General features: G+C 40.2%; 1 protein-coding gene across 1 annotated transcript in view; it reads right to left on the bottom strand.

Moving 5' to 3' along the window:
• HYDIN (HYDIN axonemal central pair apparatus protein) overlaps nucleotides 1–14170 on the bottom strand; it is a 347988-nt gene extending 333818 nt beyond the window's left edge. Inside the window, exon 1 of the mRNA XM_060398473.1 lies at nucleotides 14096–14170. The gene's annotated coding sequence lies outside the window, so the exon portion shown is untranslated. The remainder of the gene's footprint in view (nucleotides 1–14095) is intronic.
• Nucleotides 14171–16298: the final 2128 nt, after the last annotated feature.

The raw sequence follows: 16298 nt of genomic DNA, 5'->3' as shown, positions 1-16298 counted from the left end.
GTCAACAATTTCCGGACCAAAATCTGAAGGAAATCAAACACAAGAGAAGTGAGCAAAGCATTAGAACTCATACCAACTTTTGCCCTAGGGCATTTGCTAATCCAGATAAATTTGGGCTTTGGTTTTATTGATCTTGCTGGGCAATAACATATGAAACAATGATCATACTCCACTCAAGATGGGAAGTATAATGAGAGATCTTTTTCACCTTAGCTTGGGGCCCACAATGAAAACTGACGACTCCATCACCACCCCCAGAAAGCCACAATAAAATCTACCATGGTGCTAAAAAGAAAAAGAGAATAAAAAGAAAAACAAGGGGGAAAAATATCCATAAAGGTGGGGTCACTGCTGACTCAAATTTGCAGTCCAGGTCATATCACTTAAGTTGTTCACAGAACGTCAAGTCATGTGCTAGGTTCAGGGTTGTCCCAAACTAACAAATCCTGAGGTGCCTGGCAGAAGCAAATACAAATCTCCTATGGAGGAAGGCACCATCCTATCAGACACTAAAAAACTAAAATCCCTACAAATAATATTTCAAGGACAATGAAGAAAAAAAAACAAGACCTCACATAGGAAAACAAGACACCATGAGCAAAATTAACAGAAACTACAGACGGTAGAAGATAGAAACAAAATATAGAAGGTAACAGAAGCAGAAGATATTAAGAAGAGGTGGCAAGAATACACAGAAGAACCATACAAAACTGATATTCACAACCCAGATAATCACAATGGTGTGATCACTCACCTAGAGCCAGACATCCTGGGATGCAAAGTCAAGCGGGCCTTAGGAAGCATCACTATGAACAAAACTAATGGAGGTGATGGAATTCCAACTGAGAGATTTCAAATCCTAAAATATGATGCTGTGAAAGTGCTGCACTCAATATGCCAGCAAATTTGGAAAACTCAGCAGTGGCCATAGGCCGGGAAAGTGTTGGTCTTCATTCCAATCCCAAAGAAAGACAATGCCAAAGAATGCTCAAACTACCACACAGTTGCACTCATCTCACATACTAGTAAAGTAATGCTCAAAATTCTCCAAGCCAGGCTTCAACAGCACATGAACTGTGAACTTCCAGATGTTCAAGCTGGATTTAGAAAAGGCAGAGGAACCAGAGACCAAATTGCCAACATCTGTTGGATCATTGAAAAGGCAAGAGAGTTCCAGAAAAACACCTATTTTTGCTTTATTGACTATGCCAAAGCCTTTGACTGTGTGGATCACTACAAACTGTGGAAAATTCTTAAAGCATGGGAATACCAGACCACCTGACCTGCCTCTTGAGACATCTGTATGCAGGTCAGGAAGCAGCAGTTAGAACTGGACATGGAACAACAGACTGGTTCCAAATTAGTAAAGGAGTACATCAAGGCTGTATATTGTCACCCTGCTTGTTTAACTTATATGCAGAGAACATCATGAGAAATGTTGGGCTAGATGAAGCACAAGCTGGAATCAAGATTACCAGGAGAAATATCAATAACCTCAGATATGCATATGACACCACCCTTATGGCAGAAAGTGAAGAAGAACTAAAGAGGCTCTTGATGAAAGTGAAAGAGAGGGGAAAAGTTGGCTTAAAGCTCAACATTCAGAAAACTAAGATCATGGCATCTAGTCCCATCACTTCATGGCAAACAGATGGGGAAACAGTGGAAATAGTGACAGACTTTATATTTTGGGGCTCCAAAATCACTGCAGATGGTGACTGCAGCCATGAATTTAAAAGGTGCTTGCTCCTTGGAGGAAAAGTTATGACCAACCTAGACAGCATATTGAAGAGCAGAGACATTACTTTGCCAACAAAGGTCCATCTAGTCAAAGCTATGGTTTTTCCAGTAGTCATCTATGGATGTGAGAGTTGGACTATAAAGAAAGCTGAGCACCAAAGAATTGATGCTTTTGAACTGTGGTGTTGGAGAAGACTCTTGAGAGTCCCTTGGACTGCAAGGAGATCCAACCAGTCCATCCTAAAGGAAATCAGTCCTAAATATTCACTGGAAGGACTGATTCTGAAACTCCAGTACTTCGGCCACATGATGTGAACTGACTCATTTGAAAAGACCCTGATGCTGGGAAAGATTGAAGGAGGGAAGAGAAGGGGACAACAGAGGATGAGATGGTTGGATGGCATCATCAACTCAATGAACATGATTTTGAGTAAACTCCCGGAGCTGGTGATGGACAGGGAGGCCTGGCGTGCTGCAGTCCATGGGGTTGCAAAGAGTTAGACACAACTGAGCAACTGAACTGAACTGAACTGAACAGACAATAGATCATCAAAGACTTCATAGAGGGTACTTAATGGATACAGACTATGAAATAACTATATTACTGGGTCTGAAGTACTAACAGATAAGCCTGAAGATCTCTTTAGGACATAGCAATCTATAACCAAAATGATACAACAATTCTGTGAAAACAAATGGACTCTTCAAACATGTTAATATTCTAAATAGCAAAAACCAACATCGTCCCCCTGCCCACCTCCAATACATCAGGGGAACTATTCTACACTAAGGAGACTAAAAACCTTAAAAACTCAATGAAGCACAAGACCTTTGACTGAATCCTGAATTTAATTTAAAAAGAAAAAGGAAACACTATTGAAAATTGGAGGGGAAATGAAAACAGAATTTATTAACACTGTATTAATTTTAAGCTTATGGACTGTGATAACAATATTGTGATTACCTGAAAGAATTTTGCTCTTCTTAGAAAGTATCTGTTCATGTATTTAAAGGAGCAATGGGAAAGGACACAAAACCAAATGTGGCAGAATGTTAACAACTAATGACTCTAAGTAAAGGGCATTTAGGTACTATTATTTCAAGTTTTCTTTAGATTCGGAAACTTTTAAAAACAAAACATTGTAGGGGGAAGTTGTTGGGGGAAGCCATATAGAAGATTTCATAAGATCCAAATAGAACATCTAACAATGAGAGGTATAGTAGCTAAAAGTAGAAGTTTCTTAAGTATACAAGTGAAGTTAAGAGACATGGAAGAGAAAGATCTGATATCATTGGAGCCTTGAGAGCAAAGAGATGAGTCAGAGGCAATATCTAAGAAAATGATAGCTGAGGATTCTACCGAAATGTTGAAAAAGACCAGTATGTAGATTCAAGAAGTCCACTAAATCCCAAGCTAGATAGATGGGAGAAAATCCATACCTAGAATCATCTTAGAGATGGTAAAGAAAACTAAAAATAGATAAATCATTTAAAAGGCCAATAAAAAAAGACAAATTATGTTCAAAGAGGCCATGGTTCGATTGAGAGCTAATTTCCCAATATAACGGAAGACAGAAAATGGTAGAATTATGCAACCAAATTTACTGGAAGAAAAAACAGCCATATTTTAATTCTATAGCCAGCAAAAATATCTTTCAAGAGTAAATTAAAGACAATTTTGGATAAACAAATGTGGGAAGATTCCCCATAGCAGATCTACTTCAAACTTAGTTAATTGGTATTGACTGCAACTGTAACCTACACTGATATTTTATATTCTGCTCTCTAGCATTCTGCTGTTCTCTCAAACAATCCATCCAATAAGTCACAAGAAAAATGAACAACTATTGCTGAAAATGATTTTGAAATGGTTAATACACAAATCATTCCATGTGAAGTCCCAATGAATGATCCAAGTTGTCATTCATACAAGTTCATTAACACTTGTAAATCCAAACTAATGAACAACTTTTCCAAAGTGAGAAACCAAAATAATTTGAACTCAGCAGGGATATCATTTGTGCCTGACTCATAATAGAAGTCTGTCCTATGGCTCTGTATTCATTACTTACCAAATATTACCCGTATATAAATTTCTCTTCTAAACAAAACAAAACAAACCCATGAGTGGCGACCTCAAACTGAACTAGTTAAATTTAGGGACTCATTTGTAAAGGTCATTGTCCTTTGATGAAAATCCACTTTTTATGGAGAAGAGAAGTTTAACCTGCCCTACAAGTGCCAGGCATAATTAGCCAGCTGCACTCTCATAATAAGGTGCAGATGGTTAATTAAACCAGCAAATAACTGCTTACTTGTGGGCACAAAAGCCGTACCTAAAAATCATTAAATGTATACTTGGGCCTATCTATGCTCATGCAAACAAAACACTTATTTCCAAGGTTTCACCTGTGAGCAAATCACCACAGGCTCCAACTCCACCTCTCTGGGGGAGACCCATTAACACTGCTGAGGTCTGGTTCAAGGAAGGGACACTAGGCGCAAAGCCATACATCAGTGAGCGAAATATTTCATGGGGTGCTGAGTCCTTGTTGAAAAATCTCCTGAAGTTAATTTGTTGTAACAGAAACCTAAGGTAGAATTTGTTTTCCCTAGAACCCAAAGTAAATTCTGTCTTCTTTAGATGAAAAACTCTAAAGAATTTTTTTTTCACAAGCAAAAGTCAACATTAGTTGTCTGACAAAGAAAAAAATACAATTTTTCCTGTGCCCTTGAGAAATTTCACTGGCTAGCTGAGCTCTCAGAATTTAGAAAGCCATATCAGAAACAATACATCCAATGGTTGTTAGGTTGTTCCAAAGATCCCACTTAAAAACAAATTCTACTAATCCCCATATGGTGAGAATAGGACTTGGGAAGAAAGCAGAGAGGGCTCACTACTTTCTAACGCCCAAGTTTGGAAGTTCTCTGCCAGCTTCACCATTCTCAACTTGCAGGGCTTAAAATGTCAGGGCTGGGGAAGAGAATGCTCATTTACTTGAATCTGCACAGAACTTTTACTCAGAGGAATCCACAAGATGTGTGATTCTATTCAGTTTAATTGTATGTTGGGGAAGAGGAAAAGCTGCCTGCCATGATTTTAATTGCTAAGAGCACACGATCTTTTTAGGAACCATCTGTTTAATTGTAATTACAAATAGCGATGCAAAAACACAAATGATTAAGAAGTACAAAACTTCCCTACCACTAACAGTTTTAACATAACAAGCCATATAGTGAAAGAGTGTGTTGCCTTTTTCCTCTCTGCAATATTTCATGATTTAGCAACTGGCAGTCTACTATTTATTACCGAATCTCATTCTGGTGGTGCTAAAGTTATTAATCAGTATTCTTCGATTATATTTCTCTGTTACTCCTTTTTATTAAACTTTAATTCCCTCTGAGAGTGACAGGGATTATATCAGAAATGAAATACCTAAGGCTCCTGTTTTCTACTTCCTGTTCAAACCTTTGAGTTTTCATATAATACACATCACCTATAATTAATTACCTGGGACATTCCAAAGTATTGCAAGACTAATTTTTTGGCTTTCATAAACATAAATTTCAGCCTTCTTGGTTTTGAAATATCCTTACCACACTGTTATTATTCTAAAAGCCACAAGTATTAGTGATTGTTTCTAGGCATGAATAAAAATAGCTTAACCTTGAAATTTATTTTAATTAAGGATTTTTCAAAGTCATTGCCGCAAACCTGGTGGATTGTTTACAATAAAAACAAGCATCAACAACATAGTTATACAGAACACAAAACTAGAGGCAAAGTTTTTTAACTTGGGTTTATAAGAGTAGTTTAAAAAAATAAAAAGAGATAAATGATGTGAGATCATAATGTTAATAGAGCAACCCTATATTTAGGACATTTTAGAGAGCCTATTAAAGCAAGAAGATGCCATTTAAAAATAAAATTCAGGAGAGACTTATGAACTGACAGTGAAATTACATGAGATTTTTTTCTTAGTCATGTCACACTAATTTTTCCTCAAAGTAAGACGAGTTCACTTTTTGGTATTTATTTTAAGATTAAGATCACCGCTTAAACAATACCATACACTTTCTGACAAGTCTTTCAGTCACAGACGAAAGACTTTTAAAAAGCCCTCTCTCCTCCACCACTGCAACAGATAAATATGACCCTTAAAAAAACCAGAGAACTAAAGCACTTTAAATCCTCAAAGATGTAAAAAGACTGACTGCACAGCTTTTGAAGTTAAATTGCGGTAGAGGCATTATGCGATATGTCAATTCCTCACTTATGCTGTGTCCAACTCGAATTCTTGTAGTCATGATCCTACAATGATTTTTGCCTTATTTCAAGCCTGGTTTCCCCTTGCAAGACATTTTATATGAAGAGCAGCCAAATGCTAAGCTCCTTTGCAACTGTTGATGAGGAAATAGATCTTGGGAGAAAATATATGAAAGAAAAAATCTGCCCTCGGAAACAGCTGCTTCTTCGCTTTTAACAACAGCAACTGTGATGGAGCGTGTCACTGCGCCCTGCACTCTGAAATGTGTTGTCCTAAACCAGTGATCTTTAACCTCCGAGGTTCAAATCCCACTGGGGATCAGTTAAAAGCTATGAACACTGTTCTCCGATAGATGAAAATAAACATAAAATCTAAACTAAACATAAACCTAAGATAACAACTAGAGCCATATGGGAGGACTCCAGCCATACCAACTCAAAACAAGAAGTCGTCCTGCCTCTGGGGCCCCTAGATCAGGCATCCAGAAATGCTTACTCCCTGACAGGCAGGGTCGACGCAGCACTTCAGTAACTACTCAGCACTGAAGCAGCTACAGAAGACTGTCGACTTTCTATTCCCCAAAAGATTAGGGGAGTAAAATCTCTGAAGGGAGAATGAGGTGGGAAAGTGGGCAGGGTACAACCTTTAAAAGAATGACCTAGCCTGAGGGTGCAACCGAGTAGAGACAACAAGGAGAAGGCGATGGCACCCCACTCCAGTCCTCTCGCCTGGAAAACCCCGTGGACAGAGGGGCCTGGCACGCTGCAGACCATGGGGTCGCTAAGAGTCTGACACGACTGAGCCGCTTCACTTTCACTTTTCACTTTCATGCATTGGAGAAGGAAATGGCAACCCACCCCAGTGTTCTTACCTGGAGAATCCTAGGGACGGGGGAGCCTGGTGGGCTGCCGTCTATGGGGTCGCACAGAGTCGGACACGACTGAAGCGACTTAGCAGCAGCAGCAGAGACAACAAGGTCCAGGATGACAGACAAGTTGTCTTCCACTAGACTCTGAGTCTCAGTATACACTCACTGAAACACATGAGCATGCTAAATGACACACCCACAGTCACCATGACCATAAAGGTCAAAAAGTGGGCAGTGGCCCAATTCCTGGAAGTCCCCATCCTTTCCCCAGAAGAGCTGGAATACTCCTCCCACTCATTAGCCTATGAAATTACCCATCCCTATAAAAATTGACAACCCCATAACCTGGTGCCTCTAATGCCTCTCTTGCCTTCTGAGATGGTTCAAAATCTGTCTATGGAGTGTGTTTCCTCCCTGAAAAAACTTTCACCTCAAAACAAACAACAAACAAACCTATTAACATAAATCCAGAGTCAAGCATCTCTACTCTATGCAGATCCCAGTTAGCAGTTTAAACATAGGTTCAATACTCACTCATAGGCTATGTCGGTTCTCTCACACTTGATGCGAGTTTTCCTCTTCTAAATATTTTTTTATGTTAACATATAAAAACATTCTTACAGCTCCTGTGAAGCTTGTAAAACTATACCACTAATTAATAATAACTTCCCCTATCCTGTGTGATCACATGAATCACTCTCCCACACAAGCCAGAGGGACTGTTGGGCCTTCCCCTAAATAATTCTAAATTTGCTCATATACAAAACATGAAATAAAATGTAAAACTAAATCTATACAACTTCAAGGAAAAAACACAGAAGAAAATCTATGTTACTTTGGGTTAGGTGAAGAATTTTAGACAACATAATACATAATAGAAAAAACAGTAAACTGGACTTCATCACAATTTAAAACTTTTGACTCCAAAAGGCAACTCAATAAGAAGACAAGTGAATAAGACATGGGCAGAAGATACGAACACAAACGTCACCAGAGATAAAATAATCGATAAATTCATGTTGTTCAACATCATTAGGCATCACGGAAATGCAAATTTGAAACAATGAAAAACCACTACACATCTACAAACATGATTAAATTGAACAAGACTGTCACTAGATGTCATGGATGTGGAGCAGATGACACTTTCATACTATGCTGATAGAAATGCAAAATTCTACAGTTAATTTGGAAAACAGTTTCTTATAAAATTAAACATATACTTACCATAGAACCTAGTAATCACATTCCCAGGTATTTATCCAAAACTTATAATAACATATGTTGATACAAAGACTTTTCTGGGAATGACTACAACCAGCAACAAGAGAACTTCCTGAATTAACAGAATCATTCTATATATTTACATGCATACATAAAAATTTTTCAAAATCCACAGAACTGTACAGTTCAGTTCACTTCAGTCGCTCAGTCGTGTCCGACTCTTTGCGACCCCATGAATCACAGCACGCCAGGCCTCCCTGTCCATCACCAACTCCCGGAGTTCACTCAGACTCACGTCCATCGAGTCAGTGATGCCATCCAGCCATCTCATCCTCTGTCGTCCCCTTCTCCTCCTGCCCGCAACCCCTCCCAGCATCAAAGTCTTGAGGTGGCCAAAGTACTGGAGTTTCAGCTTTAGCATCATTCCTTCCAAAGAAATCCCAGGGCTGATCTCCTTCAGAATGGACTGCTTGGATCTCCTTGCAGCCCAAGGGACTCTCAAGAGTCTTCTCCAATACCACAGTTCAAAAGCATCAATTCTTCGGTGCTCAGCCTTCTTCACAGTCCAACTCTCACATCCATAAATGCTGCTGCTGCTGCTAAGTCGCTTCAGTTGTGTCCGTACATGACTACTGGAAAAACCATAGCCTTGACTAGACGGACCTTGGTCGGCAAAGTAATGTCTCTGCTTTTGAATATGCTATCTAGGTTGGTCATAACTTTTCTTCCAAGGAGTAAGCGTCTTTTAATTTCATGGCTGCAGTCATGCAGTCATTTTAATTTGTCATGCAGTCATTTTAATTTCAAATCTGCAGTGATTTTGGAGCCCCAAAAAATAAAGTCTGACACTGTTTCTGCTGTTTCCCCATCTATTTCCCGTGAAGTGATGGGACCAGATGCCATGATCTTAGTTTTCTGAATGTTGAGCTTTAAGCCAACTTTTTCACTCTCCTCTTTCACTTTCATCAAGAGGCTTTTTAGTTCCTCTTCACTTTCTGCCATAAGGGTGGTGTCATATGCATATCTGAGGTTATTCATATTTCTCCCAGCAGTCTTGATTCCAGCTTGTGTTTCTTCCAGTCCAGCGTTTCTCATGATGTACTCTGCATAGAAGTTAAATAAGCAGGGTGACAATATACAGCCTTGACATACTCCTTTTCCTATTTGGAACCAGTCTGTTGTTCCATGTCCAGTTCTAACTATTGCTTCCTGACCTGCATACAGATTTCTTAAGAGGCAGGTCAGGTGGTCTGTATTCCCATCTCTTTCAGAATTTTCCACAGTTTATTGTGATCCACACAGTCAAAGGCTTTGGCATAGTCAATAAAGCAGAAATAGATGTTTTTCTGGAACTCTCTTGCTTTTTCCATGATCCAGCTGATGTTGACAATTTGATCTCTGGTTCTTCTGCCTTTTGAAGTTCACGGTTCACATATTGCTGAAGCCTGGCTTGGAGAATTTTGAGCATTAATTTACTAGCACGTGAGATGAGTGCAATTTGTGCAGTAGTTTGAGCATTCTTTGGCATTGCCTTTCTTTGGGATTGGAATGAAAACTGACCTTTTCCAGTCCTGTGGCCACTGCTGAGTTTTCCAAATTTGCTGGCGTATTGAGTGCAGCACTTTCACAGCATCATCTTTCAGGATTTGAAATAGCTCAACTGGAATTCCATCACCTCCACTAGCTTTGTTCAGAGTGATGCTTTCTAAGGCCCACTTGACTTCACATCCCAGGATGTCTGGCTCTAGATGAGTGATCACACCATCATGATTATCCGGGTCGTGAAGATCTTTTTTGTACAGTTCTTCTGTGTATTCTTGCCACCTCTTCGTAATATCTTCTGCTTCTGTTAGGTCCAGACCATTTCTGTCCTTTATCGAGTCCATGAAATGTTCCCTTGGTATCTCTCATTTTCTGAAGAGATCTCTAGTCTTTCCCATTCTGTTCTTTTCCTCTATTTCTTTGCATTGATTGCTGAAGAAGGCTTGCTTATCTTTCTTGCTATTCTTTGGAATTCTGCATTCAGATGCTTATATCTTTCCTTTTCTCCTTTGCTTTTCACTTCTCTTCTTTTCACAGCTATTTGTAAGGCCTCCCCAGACAGCCATTTTGCTTTTTTGCATTTCTTTTCCATGGGGATGGTCTTGATCCCTGTCTCCTGTACAATGTCATGAACCTCATTCCATAGTTCATCAGGCATTCTATCTATCAGATCTAGGCCCATAAATCTATTTCTCACTTCCACTGTATAATCATAAGGGATTTGATCTTTTATTCTAAAAGGAATAAATTTTGGAAAAGGGTCTATTCAGTTCCTCTGCCCGTTTTTATTGGGTCTTTTGCTTTTTTGACGTTGAATTGTATGATTTCTTTGTATATTTTAATACTAATCCCTTATCAGACATAGCATTTCAAAATATCTTCTCCCAGTCTGTAAGTGGCCTTTTGTCAGCTTCCTTCACTGTGCAAAAGCTTTTTAGTTTGAAGTATTCCCATTTGTTTATTTGTGCTTTTGTTTCCCTTGCCTGAGGAGACATGGCCAAAAAATATTTCCAAGATCATTTTCAGAGTATACTGCTTATGTTTTCTTCTAGAAGTTTTATGGTTACAGGTCTTATATTTTAGTCTTTATTTCATTTTGAATTTATTTCTGTGCATAGTATGAGAGAGTAGTCCAGTTTGATTCTTTTAGATGTAGCTGTCCAGTTTTCTAAACACTGTGTACTGAAGGAGCTGTCTTTTCCCCATGATATATTTTTGCCTCCTTTGTCATAGATTAATTGCCCATATAAGTGTGAATTCATTTCTGGGTTCTTTATAGATGATCGACAGGTACACGAAAAGACGCTCAAGATCACTAATCAGAGAAATGCAAATCAAAACCACAATGAGATATCACCTCACACCTCTCAGAAGAGCTATGATCCAAAAGACAACAAATAAGTTTTGGTGAGGATGTGGAAGAAAGGAAACCCTTGCGCACTGTTGGTGGGAATGTAAATTGATGCAGCCACTATGGAAAGCAGTGTGGAGATTCCTCAGAAAACTAAAACTAGACCTATAATGTGGCTTAGCAATTCCACTCCTTGGTATTTATCCAAAGAAAACAAAAACACTAAATAGAAAAGACACCTGCACCCCAATGTTCACCGCATTATTACAATAGCCAATATGTGGAAGCAACCCAAATGTCCACCAATAGAAAAATGGATAAAGAAGATGTGGTATATGCACACAGTGGAGTATTACTCAGCCATAAAGAAGAATGAAATCTTGCCATTTGGCACAACATGGATGGATCTAGAGGGTATTGCGCTAAGTGAAGTAAGCCAGACAGAGAATACTAAAAGTAATCACTTACATGTGAAATCAAATGAGTAAACATAACACAACAGAGACAGTCATAGACCCAGAGAACAAACTGTATGTTTTTTTTTTTTCTGGTGGTTGCCAGACGGGAGGAGGTGAAGGGAGGAGAGCAATCGGTAATGGAGATTAAGAGACACGAATTTCCAATTGCAAAATAAGAGAGTCATGGGTATTAAACATACAGTGCGGGGAATGTATTCAATAATTAAATATCCTTGAGTGATGACAGATAGCTAGATTTATTGTAGTGATCATTTTTAAAGGCATAGAAATATTCAATCATGGTGTTGTGTAACAGGAACTAACATGTTGGAGGTCAATTATACTCCAAAAACAAGCAAACTCATATAAAAAGAGATCAGGTTACCAGTAGTAATGGGTTGAGGGAGGGGGAACCTGTCGAAGGCAGTCAAAAGGTACAAACTTCCAGCTATAAGATAAATAAGTACCAGGGATGTAATGTACATGATATATACAATTAACTCTGCTATATGTTATACATGAAAGTTGTTAAGAAAATAAACCCTAAAGAGTTCTCATCACAAGTAAAATTGTTTATATTTCTTTAATTTTGTATCTATATGAGATAATGGATGATGACTAAACTTACTGTGATAATCATTTCATCCTTAATATAGGTCAAATCATTATGCTGCTCAGCTTAAATTTACACAGTGCTGTATGTCAATTATATATATCTCAATAAAACTAGAAGAAAAAATAGAGTTGAATTTTACAGTATGTAAATTATACATAATAAATCTGACTTTTTAAAACAGCTGTGAACATACTGGGATAAAATTAGCATCAATATCTCAAAGTATCAATACCAAGGGTATGTAAAATACCCCAACAGATCAATATAAAAAGGACACTCAGATTTAAATTGGACAAAGATAAAGAGTGAAAACCCAGAGATCAATTATCAGTAGTAAACAGTCATAAACTGCTTTATCTCACTAGTAAGCCAGCAAATGTAAATCACAATAAAGTGGTAAACATCATTTTCCCATAAGAAAGACAAAGTTTTAACAGACTGATAATATCAAGTGTTGACGCCTATGCAGGGCACGTACAATCTCTACAACAAGACTTCAAAAGAGTTATATCAATGGGGATGATGGAAATTCAATTTATTCAAATTCAGCCAAATAAAAAGACAAAAAAAATAACCTTTATACTAGCTGGGTGATTGTCTTTGCTGTTTAGTCAGTGGGCTGTAGAATGAGGTGAGATGGTCATTAGCTCTGAGAATACTTGTGTCCATTTCATCAATCAATGCTCAACAGTCAGTCCAGTGCAGACTGAGGAGAGCCCAGAAGGATGCATGAATGATTCTAAGGCTTTAGCAGTCCACCAAGCAGAGTGATGTCCAGGTAGCCACATGAATAGCAACAGCCTCCTCAATGTTCTCAAGGAAGAAGCTGAAGAATGAAATGAAGACTACAGCAAAATTTAGAAGAACAAAGACATAATGGAACAGGGACTTTCCTGGTGGTCCAGCAGTTAAGAATCCGCCTGCCAGTGCGTGGGACACCGGTTCAATCTCTGGTCCGGGAAGATCCTACATGCCCTAGAGCGGCTAAGCCCACAATTACTGAAGCCTGTGCATCTAGAGCTGGTGCTCTGCAACAGAAGAAGCCACAGCAATGAGAAGCCCACGTACCTCAACTACAGAGTAGCCTGCAACCCGAGAAAGCCCAAGTGCAGCAACGAAGGTGTTCCTTCAACGCTGACTTTAGCATACCCAACCTAATACAGGAGTAAAACATGACTCTACTAAATAAGCTCATCAAGAGCACAAATCCTGTCTTTTTTTTCCTGCAAAACATCTAGGTTACTACTAAACATTAAGTAGGATCTCAATTACTTTAAGGAGTAAAGCAAAGGAGAGTGGGGAAGAATCATCTAGATAAAATACATACTGGTTTAAGTATTCTGAAGAGAAAAGGTCAAGACTCTATAGAGGCAGGGAGCAAGAAATCTAAGGTAAAACAAGTGAGGACACGTAGAGAACGGGACAGCAGGTGGTTAAGAGTCACACCGACAGCTCTAAACACGGGGCACTCTATGAACCCAGACTGCAGAACTGTAAAGGGCCGTTAATCATCAGTCATTTCACAGGCGCAGCTATGCAGTGAGACCACACAGGTAAATCATATCAGGGTATACCGGGAATGCATCTGATCCTCAGAGTCATCCCGAGAATAAGGGAGGAGGGGGTATGGCCCCCCATTTTCCCGTTAAGGAAATATAGAAAATGACTTGCCCAAGGCCGAGCTAATTAGAAGTTAGAAGCAAGGTGAGCTTCTAACTCTGTCCTTCGGGCTGATGTCTGCTCCTCGTGCACACAGGTAGTCTGGGGAACCAGCAGAAACTGGAGGCTCCACTATTGAGGGGAGAGGGGGTGAGGAGAAAGAGCGTGAGGAGGCTGGGGAGAGATGGGATCTGGAAAGCTTAGGGAACCCTGGGACAAAGAGCTGGAAGTCGAGGGGATGCCCCAGCCAGTCCTCATACCCCTCATATTGAGACCCCACGACCATTGCGAGGGCCTTCGACCCTGGTGACCTCCACACTCTGTCAATTCTGCGCCCCATTCCCCACCAAGACCCCGCGTCCAACTCACAGACGCTGTAGCAAGGGCTTCCCAACCCGGCTCCAAGCAGCTGGCTCTCCTCCTGTGCCGCCTGGTAGCGGAGCTGTTACCACCGTTGCCACAGCAACCACGCAGCGCTGCACAGCTTAGCAAGCCGCTCGATGATTGGAGAAGGCAAGCGTCCATAGCAACCGCCAGGCAGCGATATTTGCACTCCATGGTCTGTAGCCTACCAGGATCCTCAGTCCATGGGATTTTCCAGGCAAGAAAACTGGAGTGGGTTGCCATTTCCTTTCCATCAGACACCTTCTCTCCCCAAAGGCACCCTCTCTCACCAGACACTTGTCCTAGTTCTTTAAAAGTGCATCATGCATTATCTTATTTAACGCCTGTCTGCCGGTGTTGCAGCGAGGTTCTTCATCTCTCCATAAATTTTTAAGGGTTCTTTTCCCTCTTCAGGAGGTCTGTGAACCCTTAAGTTATCTGCAAAAATTTATGTCCCTGTACGAAGTAGGATGGTCCATACCTATTGAGTCTTAAAGGAGCCAGAAACAGAACCCATGCTGCCAGATGCCCAGGAAAGTCCAGGAGAATAACTACTCCACGTATTTACCCCCATCTCTCTTCTCAGAGAATGCAGATAAAAATATAGTACGGTTTTTCCCAGATTCCACTTAGACTGTGGCCTCATTCAAATCCTGCCTTGAGACACCTCCCAGAGACTCTAACTCTTGACTTTTATTCATTCATTGAATAAATTATCTATTGATCACTAATTATGGGTTGTACATTTACCACAGAGACACTTTTCTAGCCCCTGGAAGATAGCAATCATTGAGACAGCGTCTCTAATTTCTTAGAGTTCTCCTTATGGTGTGGGACACAACAGATGAATAGACAAGATCACTTTACAATGCAGTAATAAAATATGGTGATACGATGGAGATGTCTAAGACAATGAGCCCTTTAGATACGATGGTTAGGGAAGTTCACATTGAGGAGATGGTATTTGAGCTGAGACATGAGAAGACAACACTTTCCTGGTAGTTCAGCTGGTAAAGAATCTGCCTGCAATGCAGAAGATCCCGGTTCAATTTCTGGGTTTGGAAGATTCCCTGGAGGAGGGCATGGCAGCCCACCCCAGTATTCTTGCCTGGAGAATCACCATGGACAGAGAAGCCTGGCAGGAGGCAGGCGGCTGCAATCCATGGGGTCACTAAGAGTCAGATATGTCTGAGCAACTAAGCATGCATGAGAAGACAGTACCTACACAAGAGCAGATAGTAACAAGTGAAGTGCGTAAGAGGGGCAGGAGTAGGTGATTAAGGAAGAATTGTTCAAAGAGCTGTGAGCCCCATTTCCTAACCTCTAATCCACAAAATGAGGTTTGGGGGGACCACTATATAAGTTTAACATAATAAGAGGCACAGTGGGCTTGTGTCTGAATCCTACCTAATTGTCCTAAAGAGCAAGAGTTGAGCAGACTAGTGGGCAGAGACCAGAGCAAAGGAAGAACTGCTTGGTTGGGAACAAGCCATCACCTTCCCCTAGGGCGGCTTATTATGGGTAAAAACATGCATGAGTGCTTTCTCTGGTGCTACAGATTCCTCTTAAGAAATATGTACGGTTATTTGGGGTCCTTTCTAAGAGCGAAATTGGTGAGACAAGGATGCCTCAGCACAGGGAAGCTAAGGATACTGTCAGGTTCTTCGGACCAAGGAAAAGCAAAGAACCAGCCAAAACAGAAATGAGTTTGACCCCCACCAAGAGAAATGCAGGGTACAGACACCCAGTAACGAGGATGAGTTTTCTGACTCTTGAAAGTGCCCCACAAGAGGAAGTATCAACCTAATCAAGCAGGATCAGACAAGTGACGATTTCCTTGATGGCTTCTCTATTCCCTCCTTCTGATCTAATCTCAGAGGAGCCAGAAAAAAGTGACTCAACCGGAGGCACAGGTACAGTGGCTGGCGATGAACCCAAGTAGAAAACACCAGGAAAAAAAGCAGAAAGTGACCACTCTCTCATTCCCCACCTGCATGTCTCCTGTTTGCATCAGGGCCAAACTGAAAAAGAAAGAAGCCATCATTTCAAGTTAAAAGTTTTGATTATCCCTTTAGACAAACAGATTGAGGCTGTGTTTTGACCCCCAAGGGTGTCCATAAAAATCTTGGCATCCAACTGAGTTCACCCAAAAGCAGGAAAACAATTTGTCCCACAGACCATTTTAAAG

Source organism: Ovis aries, chromosome 14, assembly GCF_016772045.2.
Source record: "Ovis aries strain OAR_USU_Benz2616 breed Rambouillet chromosome 14, ARS-UI_Ramb_v3.0, whole genome shotgun sequence".
Lineage (NCBI taxonomy): Eukaryota > Metazoa > Chordata > Mammalia > Artiodactyla > Bovidae > Ovis > Ovis aries.
The sequence above is the reverse complement of the archived record's forward strand: the minus strand, read 5'-3'. Positions and strand labels throughout refer to the sequence as shown.